This window comes from Mastigoproctus giganteus, chromosome 1 (assembly GCF_048544385.1).
Source record: "Mastigoproctus giganteus isolate SK-2022 chromosome 1, ASM4854438v1, whole genome shotgun sequence".
Classification (NCBI taxonomy): domain Eukaryota; kingdom Metazoa; phylum Arthropoda; class Arachnida; order Uropygi; family Thelyphonidae; genus Mastigoproctus; species Mastigoproctus giganteus.
This window is the reverse complement of record NC_143575.1, coordinates 233,881,785-233,900,984: the sequence shown is the minus strand read 5'-3', so window position 1 is coordinate 233,900,984 and position 19,200 is coordinate 233,881,785. Positions and strand designations below refer to the sequence as shown.

The 19,200-nt window shown below is 32.2% G+C and overlaps 1 protein-coding gene and 12 non-coding genes across 13 annotated transcripts in view; 12 read left to right on the top strand and 1 right to left on the bottom strand.

Annotated features, from left to right (window-relative positions):
- The window catches only part of LOC150091612 (photoreceptor-specific nuclear receptor-like), a 196,000-nt gene that overhangs the window by 121,858 nt on the left and 54,942 nt on the right, over nucleotides 1–19,200 (bottom strand). The gene's annotated exons all lie outside the window — the stretch shown is intronic.
- TRNAN-GUU (transfer RNA asparagine (anticodon GUU)) lies at nucleotides 1,347–1,420 on the top strand. Its single transcript has one exon. It is a non-coding gene; the product is annotated as a tRNA-Asn (tRNA).
- TRNAN-GUU (transfer RNA asparagine (anticodon GUU)) lies at nucleotides 3,015–3,088 on the top strand. Its single transcript has one exon. It is a non-coding gene; the product is annotated as a tRNA-Asn (tRNA).
- Nucleotides 4,760–4,833, top strand: TRNAN-GUU (transfer RNA asparagine (anticodon GUU)). Its single transcript has one exon. It is a non-coding gene; the product is annotated as a tRNA-Asn (tRNA).
- TRNAN-GUU (transfer RNA asparagine (anticodon GUU)) lies at nucleotides 5,594–5,667 on the top strand. Its single transcript has one exon. It is a non-coding gene; the product is annotated as a tRNA-Asn (tRNA).
- Nucleotides 6,427–6,500, top strand: TRNAN-GUU (transfer RNA asparagine (anticodon GUU)). The gene has a single exon. It is a non-coding gene; the product is annotated as a tRNA-Asn (tRNA).
- Nucleotides 7,261–7,334, top strand: TRNAN-GUU (transfer RNA asparagine (anticodon GUU)). The gene has a single exon. It is a non-coding gene; the product is annotated as a tRNA-Asn (tRNA).
- Nucleotides 10,220–10,293, top strand: TRNAN-GUU (transfer RNA asparagine (anticodon GUU)). The gene has a single exon. It is a non-coding gene; the product is annotated as a tRNA-Asn (tRNA).
- Nucleotides 12,800–12,873, top strand: TRNAN-GUU (transfer RNA asparagine (anticodon GUU)). The gene has a single exon. It is a non-coding gene; the product is annotated as a tRNA-Asn (tRNA).
- TRNAN-GUU (transfer RNA asparagine (anticodon GUU)) lies at nucleotides 13,635–13,708 on the top strand. The gene has a single exon. It is a non-coding gene; the product is annotated as a tRNA-Asn (tRNA).
- On the top strand, nucleotides 14,923–14,996 carry TRNAN-GUU (transfer RNA asparagine (anticodon GUU)). Its single transcript has one exon. It is a non-coding gene; the product is annotated as a tRNA-Asn (tRNA).
- On the top strand, nucleotides 17,882–17,955 carry TRNAN-GUU (transfer RNA asparagine (anticodon GUU)). Its single transcript has one exon. It is a non-coding gene; the product is annotated as a tRNA-Asn (tRNA).
- TRNAN-GUU (transfer RNA asparagine (anticodon GUU)) lies at nucleotides 18,715–18,788 on the top strand. Its single transcript has one exon. It is a non-coding gene; the product is annotated as a tRNA-Asn (tRNA).

The following is a 19,200-nucleotide window of genomic DNA, read 5'->3' as shown; positions in this document are numbered from 1 at the left end:
CTTAAATGGTCCTATACTTCACTCTATTGATTTATTTATTATTATTTTTTTTATTAAATTTCTGTCATTCTATCTGATCTTAGTCCAAAATTATTTCCAAAAAAATTTTCAATCTTGAAGTTTAGATAGAATCGTTTAAAAAAAAGAATTTGAATGCTTCCTGAAGTTCAGCAAATCAAGACAAATATCTGTGCCTGTTAACCCTTAATAGTAAACAAACCGATCGAGATTTGTTAAATAAACTGGCTTTTAATTGGCTTTTTAATAACTTTTATATTTTTATATGAAAAGCATTTACTAAAAATTGTGAAACTAGAAAATAGAATATTTTTAAAGAACCGTAAGGTTCATCTGCATTTTTTTGTGTTTTTTTACTTCACTCTGCAAGATGGTAGGAAATTATGTTAATCTATTTTGGAATGTGTTTGTATCGTATTTTGAAATGTGTTTTATTGTTTGATCGAGATTTGTTGGAATAAAAAACGTAAAAATATTTGGAATGTGTTGTGGTGGCCTCCGTGGCGCAATCGGTTAGCGCGTTCGGCTGTTAACCGAAAGGTTGGTGGTTCAAATCCACCCGCTGGCGGATTGGTTTTTAGTTACTTTTTTTTCGTGCATTAGGAGTTAAATGGAGGCAGTGCGTGGCTGCGTAAACCTTTAAATCAAGGAGAAAAATGACTGCATTAATTCGTTCGTACACCTTAATTAAATGGCTAGCCCAGTCTTTGTATTCTGAGGGCCCGGAAATAGTATACAGAAAATAAATTAAAAAAGATACTTATTTTCACAATATGAAATTAATACTGATTTCGAAACACCTAGAATTTCATCGAACTTAAATGGTCCTATACTTCACTCTATTGATTTATTTATTATTATTTTTTTTATTAAATTTCTGTCATTCTATCTGATCTTGGTCCAAAATTATTTCCAAAAAAATTTTCAATCTTGAAGTTTAGATAGAATCCTTTGAAAAAAAGAATTTGAATGCTTCCTCAAGTTCAGCAAATCAAGACAAATATCTGTGCCTGTTAACCCTTAATAGTAAACAAACCGATCGAGATTTGTTAAATAAACTGGCTTTGAATTGGCTTTTTAATAACTTTTATATTTTTATATCAAAAGCATTTACTAAAAATTGTGAAACTAGAAAATAGAATATTTTTAAGGAACCGTAAGGTTCATCTGCATTTTTTTGTGTTTTTTTACTTCACTCTGCAAGATGGTAGGAAATTATGTTAATCTATTTTGGAATGTGTTTGTATCGTATTTTGAAATGTGTTTTATTGTTTGATCGAGATTTGTTGGAATAAAAAACGTAAAAATATTTGGAATGTGTTGTGGTGGCCTCCGTGGCGCAATCGGTTAGCGCGTTCGGCTGTTAACCGAAAGGTTGGTGGTTCAAATCCACCCGGTGGCGGATTGGTTTTTAGTTACTTTTTTTTCGTGCATTAGGAGTTAAATGGAGGCAGTGCGTGGCTGCGTAAACCTTTAAATCAAGGAGAAAAATGACTGCATTAATTCGTTCGTACACCTTAATTAAATGGCTAGCCCAGTCTTTGTATTCTGAGGGCCCGGAAATAGTATACAGAAAATAAATTAAAAAAGATACTTATTTTCACAATATGAAATTAATACTGATTTCGAAACACCTAGAATTTCATCGAACTTAAATGGTCCTATACTTCACTCTATTGATTTATTTATTATTATTTTTTTTATTAAATTTCTGTCATTCTATCTGATCTTGGTCCAAAATTATTTCCAAAAAAATTTTCAATCTTGAAGTTTAGATAGAATCCTTTGAAAAAAAGAATTTGAATGCTTCCTGAAGTTCAGCAAATCAAGACAAATATCTGTGCCTGTTAACCCTTAATAGTAAACAAACCGATCGAGATTTGTTAAATAAACTGGCTTTGAATTGGCTTTTTAATAACTTTTATATTTTTATATGAAAAGCATTTACTAAAAATTGTGAAACTAGAAAATAGAATATTTTTAAGGAACCGTAAGGTTCATCTGCATTTTTTTGTGTTTTTTTACTTCACTCTGCAAGATGGTAGGAAATTATGTTAATCTATTTTGGAATGTGTTTATATCGTATTTTGAAATGTGTTTTATTGTTTGATCGAGATTTGTTGGAATAAAAAACGTAAAAATATTTGGAATGTGTTGTGGTGGCCTCCGTGGCGCAATCGGTTAGCGCTTTTGGCTGTTAACCGAAAGGTTGGTGGTTCAAATCCACCCGGTGGCGGATTGGTTTTTAGTTACTGTTTTTTTCGTGCATTAGGAGTTAAATGGAGGCAGTGCGTGGCTGCGTAAACCTTTAAATCAAGGAGAAAAATGACTGCATTAATTCCTTCGTACACCTTAATTAAATGGTTAGCCCAGTCTTTGTATTCTGAGGGCCCGGAAATAGTATACAGAAAATAAATTAAAAAAGATACTTATTTTCACAATATGAAATTAATACTGATTTCGAAACACCTAGAATTTCATCGAACTTAAATGGTCCTATACTTCACTCTATTGATTTATTTATTATTATTTTTTTTATTAAATTTCTGTCATTCTATCTGATCTTGGTCCAAAATTATTTCCAAAAAAATTTTCAATCTTGAAGTTTAGATAGAATCCTTTGAAAAAAAGAATTTGAATGCTTCCTGAAGTTCAGCAAATCAAGACAAATATCTGTGCCTGTTAACCCTTAATAGTAAACAAACCGATCGAGATTTGTTAAATAAACTGGCTTTGAATTGGCTTTTTAATAACTTTTATATTTTTATATGAAAAGCATTTACTAAAAATTGTGAAACTAGAAAATAGGATATATTTAAGGAACCGTAAGGTTCCTTACGGTTTGTTTGTGTTTTTTTACTTCACTCTGCAAGATGGTAGGAAATTATGTTAATCTATTTTGGAATGTGTTGGTATCGTATTTTGAAATGTGTTTTATTGTTTCATCGAGATTTGTTGGATTAAAAAAATAAAAATATTTGGAATGTGTTGTGGTCGCCTCCGTGGCGCAATCGGTTAGCGCGTTCGGCTGTTAACCGAAAGGTTGGTGGTTCAAATCCACCCGGTGGCGGATTTCTTTTTAGTTACTTTTTTTTCGTGCATTAGGAGTTAAATGGAGGCAGTGCGTGGCTGCGTAAACCTTTAAATCAAGGAGAAAAATGACTGCATTAATTCCTTCGTACACCTTAATTAAATGGCTAGCCCAGTCTTTGTATTCTGAGGGCCCGGAAATAGTATACAGAAAATAAATTAAAAAAGATACTTATTTTCACAATATGAAATTAATACTGATTTCGTACCACACCTAGAATTTCATCGAACTTAAATGGTCCTATTTCACTCTATGTTAATCTATTTTGGAATGTGTTGGTATCGTATTTTGAAATGTGTTTTATTGTTTCATCGAGATTTGTTGGATTAAAAAAATAAAAATATTTGGAATGTGTTGTGGTCGCCTCCGTGGCGCAATCGGTTAGCGCGTTCGGCTGTTAACTGAAAGGTTGGTGGTTCAAATCCACCCGGTGGCGGATTTCTTTTTAGTTACTTTTTTTTCGTGCATTAGGAGTTAAATGGAGGCAGTGCGTGGCTGCGTAAACCTTTAAATCAAGGAGAAAAATGACTGCATTAATTCCTTCGTACACCTTAATTAAATGGCTAGCCCAGTCTTTGTATTCTGAGGGCCCGGAAATAGTATACAGAAAATAAATTAAAAAAGATACTTATTTTCACAATATGAAATTAATACTGATTTCGAAACACCTAGAATTTCATCGAACTTAAATGGTCCTATTTCACTCTATGTTAATCTATTTTGGAATGTGTTGGTATCGTATTTTGAAATGTGTTTTATTGTTTCATCGAGATTTGTTGGATTAAAAAAATAAGAATATTTGGAATGTGTTGTGGTCGCCTCCGTGGCGCAATCGGTTAGCGCGTTCGGCTGTTAACTGAAAGGTTGGTGGTTCAAATCCACCCGGTGGCAGATTTCTTTTTAGTTACTTTTTTTTCGTGCATTAGGAGTTAAATGGAGGCAGTGCGTGGCTGCGTAAACCTTTAAATCAAGGAGAAAAATGACTGCATTAATTCCTTCGTACACCTTAATTAAATGGCTAGCCCAGTCTTTGTATTCTGAGGGCCCGGAAATAGTATACAGAAAATAAATTAAAAAAGATACTTATTTTCACAATATGAAATTAATACTGATTTCGAAACACCTAGAATTTCATCGAACTTAAATGGTCCTATACTTCACTCTATTGATTTATTTATTATTATTTTTTTTATTAAATTTCTGTCATTCTATCTGATCTTAGTCCAAAATTATTTCCAAAAAAATTTTCAATCTTGAAGTTTAGATAGAATCGTTTAAAAAAAAGAATTTGAATGCTTCCTGAAGTTCAGCAAATCAAGACAAATATCTGTGCCTGTTAACCCTTAATAGTAAACAAACCGATCGAGATTTGTTAAATAAACTGGCTTTTAATTGGCTTTTTAATAACTTTTATATTTTTATATGAAAAGCATTTACTAAAAATTGTGAAACTAGAAAATAGAATATTTTTAAAGAACCGTAAGGTTCATCTGCATTTTTTTGTGTTTTTTTACTTCACTCTGCAAGATGGTAGGAAATTATGTTAATCTATTTTGGAATGTGTTGGTATCGTATTTTGAAATGTGTTTTATTGTTTCATCGAGATTTGTTGGATTAAAAAAATAAAAATATTTGGAATGTGTTGTGGTCGCCTCCGTGGCGCAATCGGTTAGCGCGTTCGGCTGTTAACCGAAAGGTTGGTGGTTCAAATCCACCCGGTGGCGGATTTCTTTTTAGTTACTTTTTTTTCGTGCATTAGGAGTTAAATGGAGGCAGTGCGTGGCTGCGTAAACCTTTAAATCAAGGAGAAAAATGACTGCATTAATTCCTTCGTACACCTTAATTAAATGGCTAGCCCAGTCTTTGTATTCTGAGGGCCCGGAAATAGTATACAGAAAATAAATTAAAAAAAATACTTATTTTCACAATATGAAATTAATACTGATTTCGAAACACCTAGAATTTCATCGAACTTAAATGGTCCTATACTTCACTCTATTGATTTATTTATTATTATTTTTTTTATTAAATTTCTGTCATTCTATCTGATCTTAGTCCAAAATTATTTCCAAAAAAATTTTCAATCTTGAAGTTTAGATAGAATCCTTTGAAAAAAAGAATTTGAATGCTTCCTGAAGTTCAGCACATCAAGACAAATATCTGTGCCTGTTAACCCTTAATAGTAAACAAACCGATCGAGATTTGTTAAATAAACTGGCTTTGAATTGGCCTTTTAATAACTTTTATATTTTTAAATGAAAAGCATTTACTAAAAATTGTGAAACTAGAAAATAGAATATTTTTAAGGAACCGTAAGGTTCATCTGCATTTTTTTGTGTTTTTTTACTTCACTCTGCAAGATGGTAGGAAATTATGTTAATCTATTTTGGAATGTGTTTGTATCGTATTTTGAAATGTGTTTTATTGTTTGATCGAGATTTGTTGGAATAAAAAACGTAAAAATATTTGGAATGTGTTGTGGTGGCCTCCGTGGCGCAATCGGTTAGCGCGTTCGGCTGTTAACCGAAAGGTTGGTGGTTCAAATCCACCCGGTGGCGGATTGGTTTTTAGTTACTTTTTTTTCGTGCATTAGGAGTTAAATGGAGGCAGTGCGTGGCTGCGTAAACCTTTAAATCAAGGAGAAAAATGACTGCATTAATTCGTTCGTACACCTTAATTAAATGGCTAGCCCAGTCTTTGTATTCTGAGGGCCCGGAAATAGTATACAGAAAATAAATTAAAAAAGATACTTATTTTCACAATATGAAATTAATACTGATTTCGAAACACCTAGAATTTCATCGAACTTAAATGGTCCTATACTTCACTCTATTGATTTATTTATTATTATTTTTTTTATTAAATTTCTGTCATTCTATCTGATCTTGGTCCAAAATTATTTCCAAAAAAATTTTCAATCTTGAAGTTTAGATAGAATCCTTTGAAAAAAAGAATTTGAATGCTTCCTGAAGTTCAGCAAATCAAGACAAATATCTGTGCCTGTTAACCCTTAATAGTAAACAAACCGATCGAGATTTGTTAAATAAACTGGCTTTTAATTGGCTTTTTAATAACTTTTATATTTTTATATGAAAAGCATTTACTAAAAATTGTGAAACTAGAAAATAGAATATTTTTAAAGAACCGTAAGGTTCATCTGCATTTTTTTGTGTTTTTTTACTTCACTCTGCAAGATGGTAGGAAATTATGTTAATCTATTTTGGAATGTGTTTGTATCGTATTTTGAAATGTGTTTTATTGTTTGATCGAGATTTGTTGGATTAAAAAAATAAAAATATTTGGAATGTGTTGTGGTGGCCTCCGTGGCGCAATCGGTTAGCGCGTTCGGCTGTTAACCGAAAGGTTGGTGGTTCAAATCCACCCGGTGGCGGATTGGTTTTTAGTTACTTTTTTTTCGTGCATTAGGAGTTAAATGGAGGCAGTGCGTGGCTGCGTAAACCTTTAAATCAAGGAGAAAAATGACTGCATTAATTCGTTCGTACACCTTAATTAAATGGCTAGCCCAGTCTTTGTATTCTGAGGGCCCGGAAATAGTATACAGAAAATAAATTAAAAAAGATACTTATTTTCACAATATGAAATTAATACTGATTTCGAAACACCTAGAATTTCATCGAACTTAAATGGTCCTATACTTCACTCTATTGATTTATTTATTATTATTTTTTTTATTAAATTTCTGTCATTCTATCTGATCTTGGTCCAAAATTATTTCCAAAAAAATTTTCAATCTTGAAGTTTAGATAGAATCCTTTGAAAAAAAGAATTTGAATGCTTCCTGAAGTTCAGCAAATCAAGACAAATATCTGTGCCTGTTAACCCTTAATAGTAAACAAACCGATCGAGATTTGTTAAATAAACTGGCTTTTAATTGGCTTTTTAATAACTTTTATATTTTTATATGAAAAGCATTTACTAAAAATTGTGAAACTAGAAAATAGAATATTTTTAAAGAACCGTAAGGTTCATCTGCATTTTTTTGTGTTTTTTTACTTCACTCTGCAAGATGGTAGGAAATTATGTTAATCTATTTTGGAATGTGTTTGTATCGTATTTTGAAATGTGTTTTATTGTTTGATCGAGATTTGTTGGAATAAAAAACGTAAAAATATTTGGAATGTGTTGTGGTGGCCTCCGTGGCGCAATCGGTTAGCGCGTTCGGCTGTTAACCGAAAGGTTGGTGGTTCAAATCCACCCGGTGGCGGATTGGTTTTTAGTTACTTTTTTTTCGTGCATTAGGAGTTAAATGGAGGCAGTGCGTGGCTGCGTAAACCTTTAAATCAAGGAGAAAAATGACTGCATTAATTCGTTCGTACACCTTAATTAAATGGCTAGCCCAGTCTTTGTATTCTGAGGGCCCGGAAATAGTATACAGAAAATAAATTAAAAAAGATACTTATTTTCACAATATGAAATTAATACTGATTTCGAAACACCTAGAATTTCATCGAACTTAAATGGTCCTATACTTCACTCTATTGATTTATTTATTATTATTTTTTTTATTAAATTTCTGTCATTCTATCTGATCTTGGTCCAAAATTATTTCCAAAAAAATTTTCAATCTTGAAGTTTAGATAGAATCCTTTGAAAAAAAGAATTTGAATGCTTCCTCAAGTTCAGCAAATCAAGACAAATATCTGTGCCTGTTAACCCTTAATAGTAAACAAACCGATCGAGATTTGTTAAATAAACTGGCTTTGAATTGGCTTTTTAATAACTTTTATATTTTTGTATCAAAAGCATTTACTAAAAATTGTGAAACTAGAAAATAGAATATTTTTAAGGAACCGTAAGGTTCATCTGCATTTTTTTGTGTTTTTTTACTTCACTCTGCAAGATGGTAGGAAATTATGTTAATCTATTTTGGAATGTGTTTGTATCGTATTTTGAAATGTGTTTTATTGTTTGATCGAGATTTGTTGGAATAAAAAACGTAAAAATATTTGGAATGTGTTGTGGTGGCCTCCGTGGCGCAATCGGTTAGCGCGTTCGGCTGTTAACCGGAAGGTTGGTGGTTCAAATCCACCCGGTGGCGGATTGGTTTTTAGTTACTTTTTTTTCGTGCATTAGGAGTTAAATGGAGGCAGTGCGTGGCTGCGTAAACCTTTAAATCAAGGAGAAAAATGACTGCATTAATTCGTTCGTACACCATAATTAAATGGCTAGCCCAGTCTTTGTATTCTGAGGGCCCGGAAATAGTATACAGAAAATAAATTAAAAAAGATACTTATTTTCACAATATGAAATTAATACTGATTTCGAAACACCTAGAATTTCATCGAACTTAAATGGTCCTATACTTCACTCTATTGATTTATTTATTATTATTTTTTTTATTAAATTTCTGTCATTCTATCTGATCTTGGTCCAAAATTATTTCCAAAAAAATTTTCAATCTTGAAGTTTAGATAGAATCCTTTGAAAAAAAGAATTTGAATGCTTCCTGAAGTTCAGCAAATCAAGACAAATATCTGTGCCTGTTAACCCTTAATAGTAAACAAACCGATCGAGATTTGTTAAATAAACTGGCTTTGAATTGGCTTTTTAATAACTTTTATATTTTTATATGAAAAGCATTTACTAAAAATTGTGAAACTAGAAAATAGAATATTTTTAAGGAACCGTAAGGTTCATCTGCATTTTTTTGTGTTTTTTTACTTCACTCAGCAAGATGGTAGGAAATTATGTTAATCTATTTTGGAATGTGTTTATATCGTATTTTGAAATGTGTTTTATTGTTTGATCGAGATTTGTTGGAATAAAAAACGTAAAAATATTTGGAATGTGTTGTGGTGGCCTCCGTGGCGCAATCGGTTAGCGCGTTCGGCTGTTAACCGAAAGGTTGGTGGTTCAAATCCAACCGGTGGCGGATTTCTTTTTAGTTACTTTTTTTTCGTGCATTAGGAGTTAAATGGAGGCAGTGCGTGGCTGCGTAAACCTTTAAATCAAGGAGAAAAATGACTGCATTAATTCCTTCGTACACCTTAATTAAATGGCTAGCCCAGTCTTTGTATTCTGAGGGCCCGGAAATAGTATACAGAAAATAAATTAAAAAAGATACTTATTTTCACAATATGAAATTAATACTGATTTCGAAACACCTAGAATTTCATCGAACTTAAATGGTCCTATTTCACTCTATGTTAATCTATTTTGGAATGTGTTGGTATCGTATTTTGAAATGTGTTTTATTGTTTCATCGAGATTTGTTGGATTAAAAAAAAAAATATATTTGGAATGTGTTGTGGTCGCCTCCGTGGCGCAATCGGTTAGCGCGTTCGGCTGTTAACCGAAAGCTTGGTGGTTCAAATCCACCCGGTGGCGGATTTCTTTTTAGTTACTTTTTTTTTTGTGCATTAGGAGTTAAATGGAGGCAGTGCGTGGCTGCGTAAACCTTTAAATCAAGGAGAAAAATGACTGCATTAATTCCTTCGTACACCTTCATTAAATGGCTAGCCCAGTCTTTGTATTCTGAGGGCCCGGAAATAGTATACAGAAAATAAATTAAAAAAGATACTTATTTTCACAATATGAAATTAATACTGATTTCGAAACACCTAGAATTTCATCGAACTTAAATGGTCCTATACTTCACTCTATTGATTTATTTATTATTATTTTTTTTTATTAAATTTCTGTCATTCTATCTGATCTTAGTCCAAAATTATTTCCAAAAAAATTTTCAATCTTGAAGTTTAGATAGAATCCTTTGAAAAAAAGAATTTGAATGCTTCCTGAAGTTCAGCACATCAAGACAAATATCTGTGCCTGTTAACCCTTAATAGTAAACAAACCGATCGAGATTTGTTAAATAAACTGGCTTTGAATTGGCCTTTTAATAACTTTTATATTTTTAAATGAAAAGCATTTACTAAAAATTGTGAAACTAGAAAATAGAATATTTTTAAGGAACCGTAAGGTTCATCTGCATTTTTTTGTGTTTTTTTACTTCACTCTGCAAGATGGTAGGAAATTATGTTAATCTATTTTGGAATGTGTTTGTATCGTATTTTGAAATGTGTTTTATTGTTTGATCGAGATTTGTTGGAATAAAAAACGTAAAAATATTTGGAATGTGTTGTGGTGGCCTCCGTGGCGCAATCGGTTAGCGCGTTCGGCTGTTAACCGAAAGGTTGGTGGTTCAAATCCACCCGGTGGCGGATTTCTTTTTAGTTACTTTTTTTTCGTGCATTAGGAGTTAAATGGAGGCAGTGCGTGGCTGCGTAAACCTTTAAATCAAGGAGAAAAATGACTGCATTAATTCCTTCGTACACCTTAATTAAATGGCTAGCCCAGTCTTTGTATTCTGAGGGCCCGGAAATAGTATACAGAAAATAAATTAAAAAAGATACTTATTTTCACAATATGAAATTAATACTGATTTCGAAACACCTAGAATTTCATCGAACTTAAATGGTCCTATTTCACTCTATGTTAATCTATTTTGGAATGTGTTGGTATCGTATTTTGAAATGTGTTTTATTGTTTCATCGAGATTTGTTGGATTAAAAAAATAAAAATATTTGGAATGTGTTGTGGTCGCCTCCGTGGCGCAATCGGTTAGCGCGTTCGGCTGTTAACTGAAAGGTTGGTGGTTCAAATCCACCCGGTGGCGAATTTCTTTTTAGTTACTTTTTTTTCGTGCATTAGGAGTTAAATGGAGGCAGTGCGTGGCTGCGTAAACCTTTAAATCAAGGAGAAAAATGACTGCATTAATTCCTTCGTACACCTTAATTAAATGGCTAGCCCAGTCTTTGTATTCTGAGGGCCCGGAAATAGTATACAGAAAATAAATTAAAAAAGATACTTATTTTCACAATATGAAATTAATACTGATTTCGAAACACCTAGAATTTCATCGAACTTAAATGGTCCTATTTCACTCTATGTTAATCTATTTTGGAATGTGTTGGTATCGTATTTTGAAATGTGTTTTATTGTTTCATCGAGATTTGTTGGATTAAAAAAAAAAATATATTTGGAATGTGTTGTGGTCGCCTCCGTGGCGCAATCGGTTAGCGCGTTCGGCTGTTAACCGAAAGCTTGGTGGTTCAAATCCACCCGGTGGCGGATTTCTTTTTAGTTACTTTTTTTTTTGTGCATTAGGAGTTAAATGGAGGCAGTGCGTGGCTGCGTAAACCTTTAAATCAAGGAGAAAAATGACTGCATTAATTCCTTCGTACACCTTCATTAAATGGCTAGCCCAGTCTTTGTATTCTGAGGGCCCGGAAATAGTATACAGAAAATAAATTAAAAAAGATACTTATTTTCACAATATGAAATTAATACTGATTTCGAAACACCTAGAATTTCATCGAACTTAAATGGTCCTATACTTCACTCTATTGATTTATTTATTATTATTTTTTTTTATTAAATTTCTGTCATTCTATCTGATCTTAGTCCAAAATTATTTCCAAAAAAATTTTCAATCTTGAAGTTTAGATAGAATCCTTTGAAAAAAAGAATTTGAATGCTTCCTGAAGTTCAGCACATCAAGACAAATATCTGTGCCTGTTAACCCTTAATAGTAAACAAACCGATCGAGATTTGTTAAATAAACTGGCTTTGAATTGGCCTTTTAATAACTTTTATATTTTTAAATGAAAAGCATTTACTAAAAATTGTGAAACTAGAAAATAGAATATTTTTAAGGAACCGTAAGGTTCATCTGCATTTTTTTGTGTTTTTTTACTTCACTCTGCAAGATGGTAGGAAATTATGTTAATCTATTTTGGAATGTGTTTGTATCGTATTTTGAAATGTGTTTTATTGTTTGATCGAGATTTGTTGGAATAAAAAACGTAAAAATATTTGGAATGTGTTGTGGTGGCCTCCGTGGCGCAATCGGTTATCGCGTTCGGCTGTTAACCGAAAGGTTGGTGGTTCAAATCCACCCGGTGGCGGATTGGTTTTTAGTTACTTTTTTTTCGTGCATTAGGAGTTAAATGGAGGCAGTGCGTGGCTGCGTAAACCTTTAAATCAAGGAGAAAAATGACTGCATTAATTCGTTCGTACACCTTAATTAAATGGCTAGCCCAGTCTTTGTATTCTGAGGGCCCGGTAATAGTATACAGAAAATAAATTAAAAAAGATACTTATTTTCACAATATGAAATTAATACTGATTTCGAAACACCTAGAATTTCATCGAACTTAAATGGTCCTATACTTCACTCTATTGATTTATTTATTATTATTTTTTTTATTAAATTTCTGTCATTCTATCTGATCTTGGTCCAAAATTATTTCCAAAAAAATTTTCAATCTTGAAGTTTAGATAGAATCCTTTGAAAAAAAGAATTTGAATGCTTCCTCAAGTTCAGCAAATCAAGACAAATATCTGTGCCTGTTAACCCTTAATAGTAAACAAACCGATCGAGATTTGTTAAATAAACTGGCTTTGAATTGGCCTTTTAATAACTTTTATATTTTTAAATGAAAAGCATTTACTAAAAATTGTGAAACTAGAAAATAGAATATTTTTAAGGAACCGTAAGGTTCATCTGCATTTTTTTGTGTTTTTTTACTTCACTCTGCAAGATGGTAGGAAATTATGTTAATCTATTTTGGAATGTGTTTGTATCGTATTTTGAAATGTGTTTTATTGTTTGATCGAGATTTGTTGGAATAAAAAACGTAAAAATATTTGGAATGTGTTGTGGTGGCCTCCGTGGCGCAATCGGTTAGCGCGTTCGGCTGTTAACCGAAAGGTTGGTGGTTCAAATCCACCCGGTGGCGGATTGGTTTTTAGTTACTTTTTTTTCGTGCATTAGGAGTTAAATGGAGGCAGTGCGTGGCTGCGTAAACCTTTTAAATCAAGGAGAAAAATGACTGCATTAATTCCTTCGTACACCTTAATTAAATGGCTAGCCCAGTCTTTGTATTCTGAGGGCCCGGTAATAGTATACAGAAAATAAATTAAAAAAGATACTTATTTTCACAATATGAAATTAATACTGATTTCGAAACACCTAGAATTTCATCGAACTTAAATGGTCCTATACTTCACTCTATTGATTTATTTATTATTATTTTTTTTATTAAATTTCTGTCATTCTATCTGATCTTGGTCCAAAATTATTTCCAAAAAAATTTTCAATCTTGAAGTTTAGATAGAATCCTTTGAAAAAAAGAATTTGAATGCTTCCTCAAGTTCAGCAAATCAAGACAAATATCTGTGCCTGTTAACCCTTAATAGTAAACAAACCGATCGAGATTTGTTAAATAAACTGGCTTTGAATTGGCTTTTTAATAACTTTTATATTTTTATATCAAAAGCATTTACTAAAAATTGTGAAACTACAAAATAGAATATTTTTAAGGAACCGTAAGGTTCATCTGCATTTTTTTGTGTTTTTTTACTTCACTCTGCAAGATGGTAGGAAATTATGTTAATCTATTTTGGAATGTGTTTGTATCGTATTTTGAAATGTGTTTTATTGTTTGATCGAGATTTGTTGGAATAAAAAACGTAAAAATATTTGGAATGTGTTGTGGTGGCCTCCGTGGCGCAATCGGTTAGCGCGTTCGGCTGTTAACCGAAAGGTTGGTGGTTCAAATCCACCCGGTGGCGGATTTCTTTTTAGTTACTTTTTTTTCGTGCATTAGGAGTTAAATGGAGGCAGTGCGTGGCTGCGTAAACCTTTAAATCAAGGAGAAAAATGACTGCATTAATTCCTTCGTACACCTTAATTAAATGGCTAGCCCAGTCTTTGTATTCTGAGGGCCCGGAAATAGTATACAGAAAATAAATTAAAAAAGATACATATTTTCACAATATGAAATTAATACTGATTTCGAAACACCTAGAATTTCATCGAACTTAAATGGTCCTATTTCACTCTATGTTAATCTATTTTGGAATGTGTTGGTATCGTATTTTGAAATGTGTTTTATTGTTTCATCGAGATTTGTTGGATTAAAAAAATAAAAATATTTGGAATGTGTTGTGGTCGCCTCCGTGGCGCAATCGGTTAGCGCGTTCGGCTGTTAACTGAAAGGTTGGTGGTTCAAATCCACCCGGTGGCGAATTTTTTTTTAGTTACTTTTTTTTCGTGCATTAGGAGTTAAATGGAGGCAGTGCGTGGCTGCGTAAACCTTTAAATCAAGGAGAAAAATGACTGCATTAATTCCTTCGTACACCTTAATTAAATGGCTAGCCCAGTCTTTGTATTCTGAGGGCCCGGAAATAGTATACAGAAAATAAATTAAAAAAGATACTTATTTTCACAATATGAAATTAATACTGATTTCGAAACACCTAGAATTTCATCGAACTTAAATGGTCCTATAGTTCACTCTATTGATTTATTTATTATTATTTTTTTTATTAAATTTCTGTCATTCTATCTGATCTTAGTCCAAAATTATTTCCAAAAAAATTTTCAATCTTGAAGTTTAGATAGAATCGTTTAAAAAAAAGAATTTGAATGCTTCCTGAAGTTCAGCAAATCAAGACAAATATCTGTGCCTGTTAACCCTTAATAGTAAACAAACCGATCGAGATTTGTTAAATAAACTGGCTTTGAATTGGCCTTTTAGTAACTTTTATATTTTTAAATGAAAAGCATTTACTAAAAATTGTGAAACTAGAAAATAGAATATTTTTAAGGAACCGTAAGTTTCATCTGCATTTTTTTGTGGTTTTTTACTTCACTCTGCAAGATGGTAGGAAATTATGTTAATCTATTTTGGAATGTGTTGGTATCGTATTTTGAAATGTGTTTTATTGTTTCATCGAGATTTGTTGGGTTAAAAAAATAAAAATATTTGGAATGTGTTGTGGTCGCCTCCGTGGCGCAATCGGTTAGCGCGTTCGGCTGTTAACCGAAAGGTTGGTGGTTCAAATCCACCCGGTGGCGGATTTCTTTTTAGTTACTTTTTTTTCGTGCATTAGGAGTTAAATGGAGGCAGTGCGTGGCTGCGTAAACCTTTAAATCAAGAAGAAAAATGACTGCATTAATTCCTTCGTACACCTTAATTAAATGGCTAGCCCAGTCTTTGTATTCTGAGGGCCCGGAAATAGTATACAGAAAATAAATTAAAAAAGATACTTATTTTCACAATATGAAATTAATACTGATTTCGAAACACCTAGAATTTCATCGAACTTAAATGGTCCTATACTTCACTCTATTGATTTATTTATTATTATTTTTTTTATTAAATTTCTGTCATTCTATCTGATCTTGGTCCAAAATTATTTCCAAAAAAATTTTCAATCTTGAAGTTTAGATAGAATCCTTTGAAAAAAAGAATTTGAATGCTTCCTCAAGTTCAGCAAATCAAGACAAATATCTGTGCCTGTTAACCCTTAATAGTAAACAAACCGATCGAGATTTGTTAAATAAACTGGCTTTGAATTGGCTTTTTAATAACTTTTATATTTTTGTATCAAAAGCATTTACTAAAAATTGTGAAACTAGAAAATAGAATATTTTTAAGGAACCGTAAGGTTCATCTGCATTTTTTTGTGTTTTTTTACTTCACTCTGCAAGATGGTAGGAAATTATGTTAATCTATTTTGGAATGTGTTTGTATCGTATTTTGAAATGTGTTTTATTGTTTGATCGAGATTTGTTGGAATAAAAAACGTAAAAATATTTGGAATGTGTTGTGGTGGCCTCCGTGGCGCAATCGGTTAGCGCGTTCGGCTGTTAACCGGAAGGTTGGTGGTTCAAATCCACCCGGTGGCGGATTGGTTTTTAGTTACTTTTTTTTCGTGCATTAGGAGTTAAATGGAGGCAGTGCGTGGCTGCGTAAACCTTTAAATCAAGGAGAAAAATGACTGCATTAATTCGTTCGTACACCATAATTAAATGGCTAGCCCAGTCTTTGTATTCTGAGGGCCCGGAAATAGTATACAGAAAATAAATTAAAAAAGATACTTATTTTCACAATATGAAATTAATACTGATTTCGAAACACCTAGAATTTCATCGAACTTAAATGGTCCTATACTTCACTCTATTGATTTATTTATTATTATTTTTTTTATTAAATTTCTGTCATTCTATCTGATCTTGGTCCAAAATTATTTCCAAAAAAATTTTCAATCTTGAAGTTTAGATAGAATCCTTTGAAAAAAAGAATTTGAATGCTTCCTGAAGTTCAGCAAATCAAGACAAATATCTGTGCCTGTTAACCCTTAATAGTAAACAAACCGATCGAGATTTGTTAAATAAACTGGCTTTGAATTGGCTTTTTAATAACTTTTATATTTTTATATGAAAAGCATTTACTAAAAATTGTGAAACTAGAAAATAGAATATTTTTAAGGAACCGTAAGGTTCATCTGCATTTTTTTGTGTTTTTTTACTTCACTCAGCAAGATGGTAGGAAATTATGTTAATCTATTTTGGAATGTGTTTATATCGTATTTTGAAATGTGTTTTATTGTTTGATCGAGATTTGTTGGAATAAAAAACGTAAAAATATTTGGAATGTGTTGTGGTGGCCTCCGTGGCGCAATCGGTTAGCGCGTTCGGCTGTTAACCGAAAGGTTGGTGGTTCAAATCCAACCGGTGGCGGATTTCTTTTTAGTTACTTTTTTTTCGTGCATTAGGAGTTAAATGGAGGCAGTGCGTGGCTGCGTAAACCTTTAAATCAAGGAGAAAAATGACTGCATTAATTCCTTCGTACACCTTAATTAAATGGCTAGCCCAGTCTTTGTATTCTGAGGGCCCGGAAATAGTATACAGAAAATAAATTAAAAAAGATACTTATTTTCACAATATGAAATTAATACTGATTTCGAAACACCTAGAATTTCATCGAACTTAAATGGTCCTATTTCACTCTATGTTAATCTATTTTGGAATGTGTTGGTATCGTATTTTGAAATGTGTTTTATTGTTTCATCGAGATTTGTTGGATTAAAAAAAAAAATATATTTGGAATGTGTTGTGGTCGCCTCCGTGGCGCAATCGGTTAGCGCGTTCGGCTGTTAACCGAAAGCTTGGTGGTTCAAATCCACCCGGTGGCGGATTTCTTTTTAGTTACTTTTTTTTTTGTGCATTAGGAGTTAAATGGAGGCAGTGCGTGGCTGCGTAAACCTTTAAATCAAGGAGAAAAATGACTGCATTAATTCCTTCGTACACCTTCATTAAATGGCTAGCCCAGTCTTTGTATTCTGAGGGCCCGGAAATAGTATACAGAAAATAAATTAAAAAAGATACTTATTTTCACAATATGAAATTAATACTGATTTCGAAACACCTAGAATTTCATCGAACTTAAATGGTCCTATACTTCACTCTATTGATTTATTTATTATTATTTTTTTTTATTAAATTTCTGTCATTCTATCTGATCTTAGTCCAAAATTATTTCCAAAAAAATTTTCAATCTTGAAGTTTAGATAGAATCCTTTGAAAAAAAGAATTTGAATGCTTCCTGAAGTTCAGCACATCAAGACAAATATCTGTGCCTGTTAACCCTTAATAGTAAACAAACCGATCGAGATTTGTTAAATAAACTGGCTTTTAATTGGCTTTTTAATAACTTTTATATTTTTATATGAAAAGCATTTACTAAAAATTGTGAAACTAGAAAATAGAATATTTTTAAAGAACCGTAAGGTTCATCTGCATTTTTTTGTGTTTTTTTACTTCACTCTGCAAGATGGTAGGAAATTATGTTAATCTATTTTGGAATGTGTTTGTATCGTATTTTGAAATGTGTTTTATTGTTTGATCGAGATTTGTTGGAATAAAAAACGTAAAAATATTTGGAATGTGTTGTGGTGGCCTCCGTGGCGCAATCGGTTAGCGCGTTCGGCTGTTAACCGAAAGGTTGGTGGTTCAAATCCACCCGGTGGCGGATTGGTTTTTAGTTACTTTTTTTTCGTGCATTAGGAGTTAAATGGAGGCAGTGCGTGGCTGCGTAAACCTTTAAATCAAGGAGAAAAATGACTGCATTAATTCGTTCGTACACCTTAATTAAATGGCTAGCCCAGTCTTTGTATTCTGAGGGCCCGGAAATAGTATACAGAAAATAAATTAAAAAAGATACTTATTTTCACAATATGAAATTAATACTGATTTCGAAACACCTAGAATTTCATCGAACTTAAATGGTCCTATACTTCACTCTATTGATTTATTTATTATTATTTTTTTTATTAAATTTCTGTCATTCTATCTGATCTTGGTCCAAAATTATTTCCAAAAAAATTTTCAATCTTGAAGTTTAGATAGAATCCTTTGAAAAAAAGAATTTGAATGCTTCCTCAAGTTCAGCAAATCAAGACAAATATCTGTGCCTGTTAACCCTTAATAGTAAACAAACCGATCGAGATTTGTTAAATAAACTGGCTTTGAATTGGCTTTTTAATAACTTTTATATTTTTATATGAAAAGCATTTACTAAAAATTGTGAAACTAGAAAATAGAATATTTTTAAGGAACCGTAAGGTTCATCTGCATTTTTTTGTGTTTTTTTACTTCACTCTGCAAGATGGTAGGAAATTATGTTAATCTATTTTGGAATGTGTTGGTATCGTATTTTGAAATGTGTTTTATTGTTTCATCGAGATTTGTTGGATTAAAAAAATAAAAATATTTGGAATGTGTTGTGGTCGCCTCCGTGGCGCAATCGGTTAGCGCGTTCGGCTGTTAACCGAAAGGTTGGTGGTTCAAATCCACCCGGTGGCGGATTTCTTTTTAGTTACTTTTTTTTCGTGCATTAGGAGTTAAATGGAGGCAGTGCGTGGCTGCGTAAACCTTTAAATCAAGGAGAAAAATGACTGCATTAATTCCTTCGTACACCTTAATTAAATGGCTAGCCCAGTCTTTGTATTCTGAGGGCCTGGAAATAGTATACAGAAAATAAATTAAAAAAGATACTTATTTTCACAATATGAAATTAATACTGATTTCGAAACACCTAGAATTTCATCGAACTTAAATGGTCCTATTTCACTCTATGTTAATCTAATTTGGAATGTGTTGGTATCGTATTTTGAAATGTGTTTTATTGTTTCATCGAGATTTGTTGGATTAAAAAAATAAAAATATTTGGAATGTGTTGTGGTCGCCTCCGTGGCGCTATCGGATAGCGCGTTCG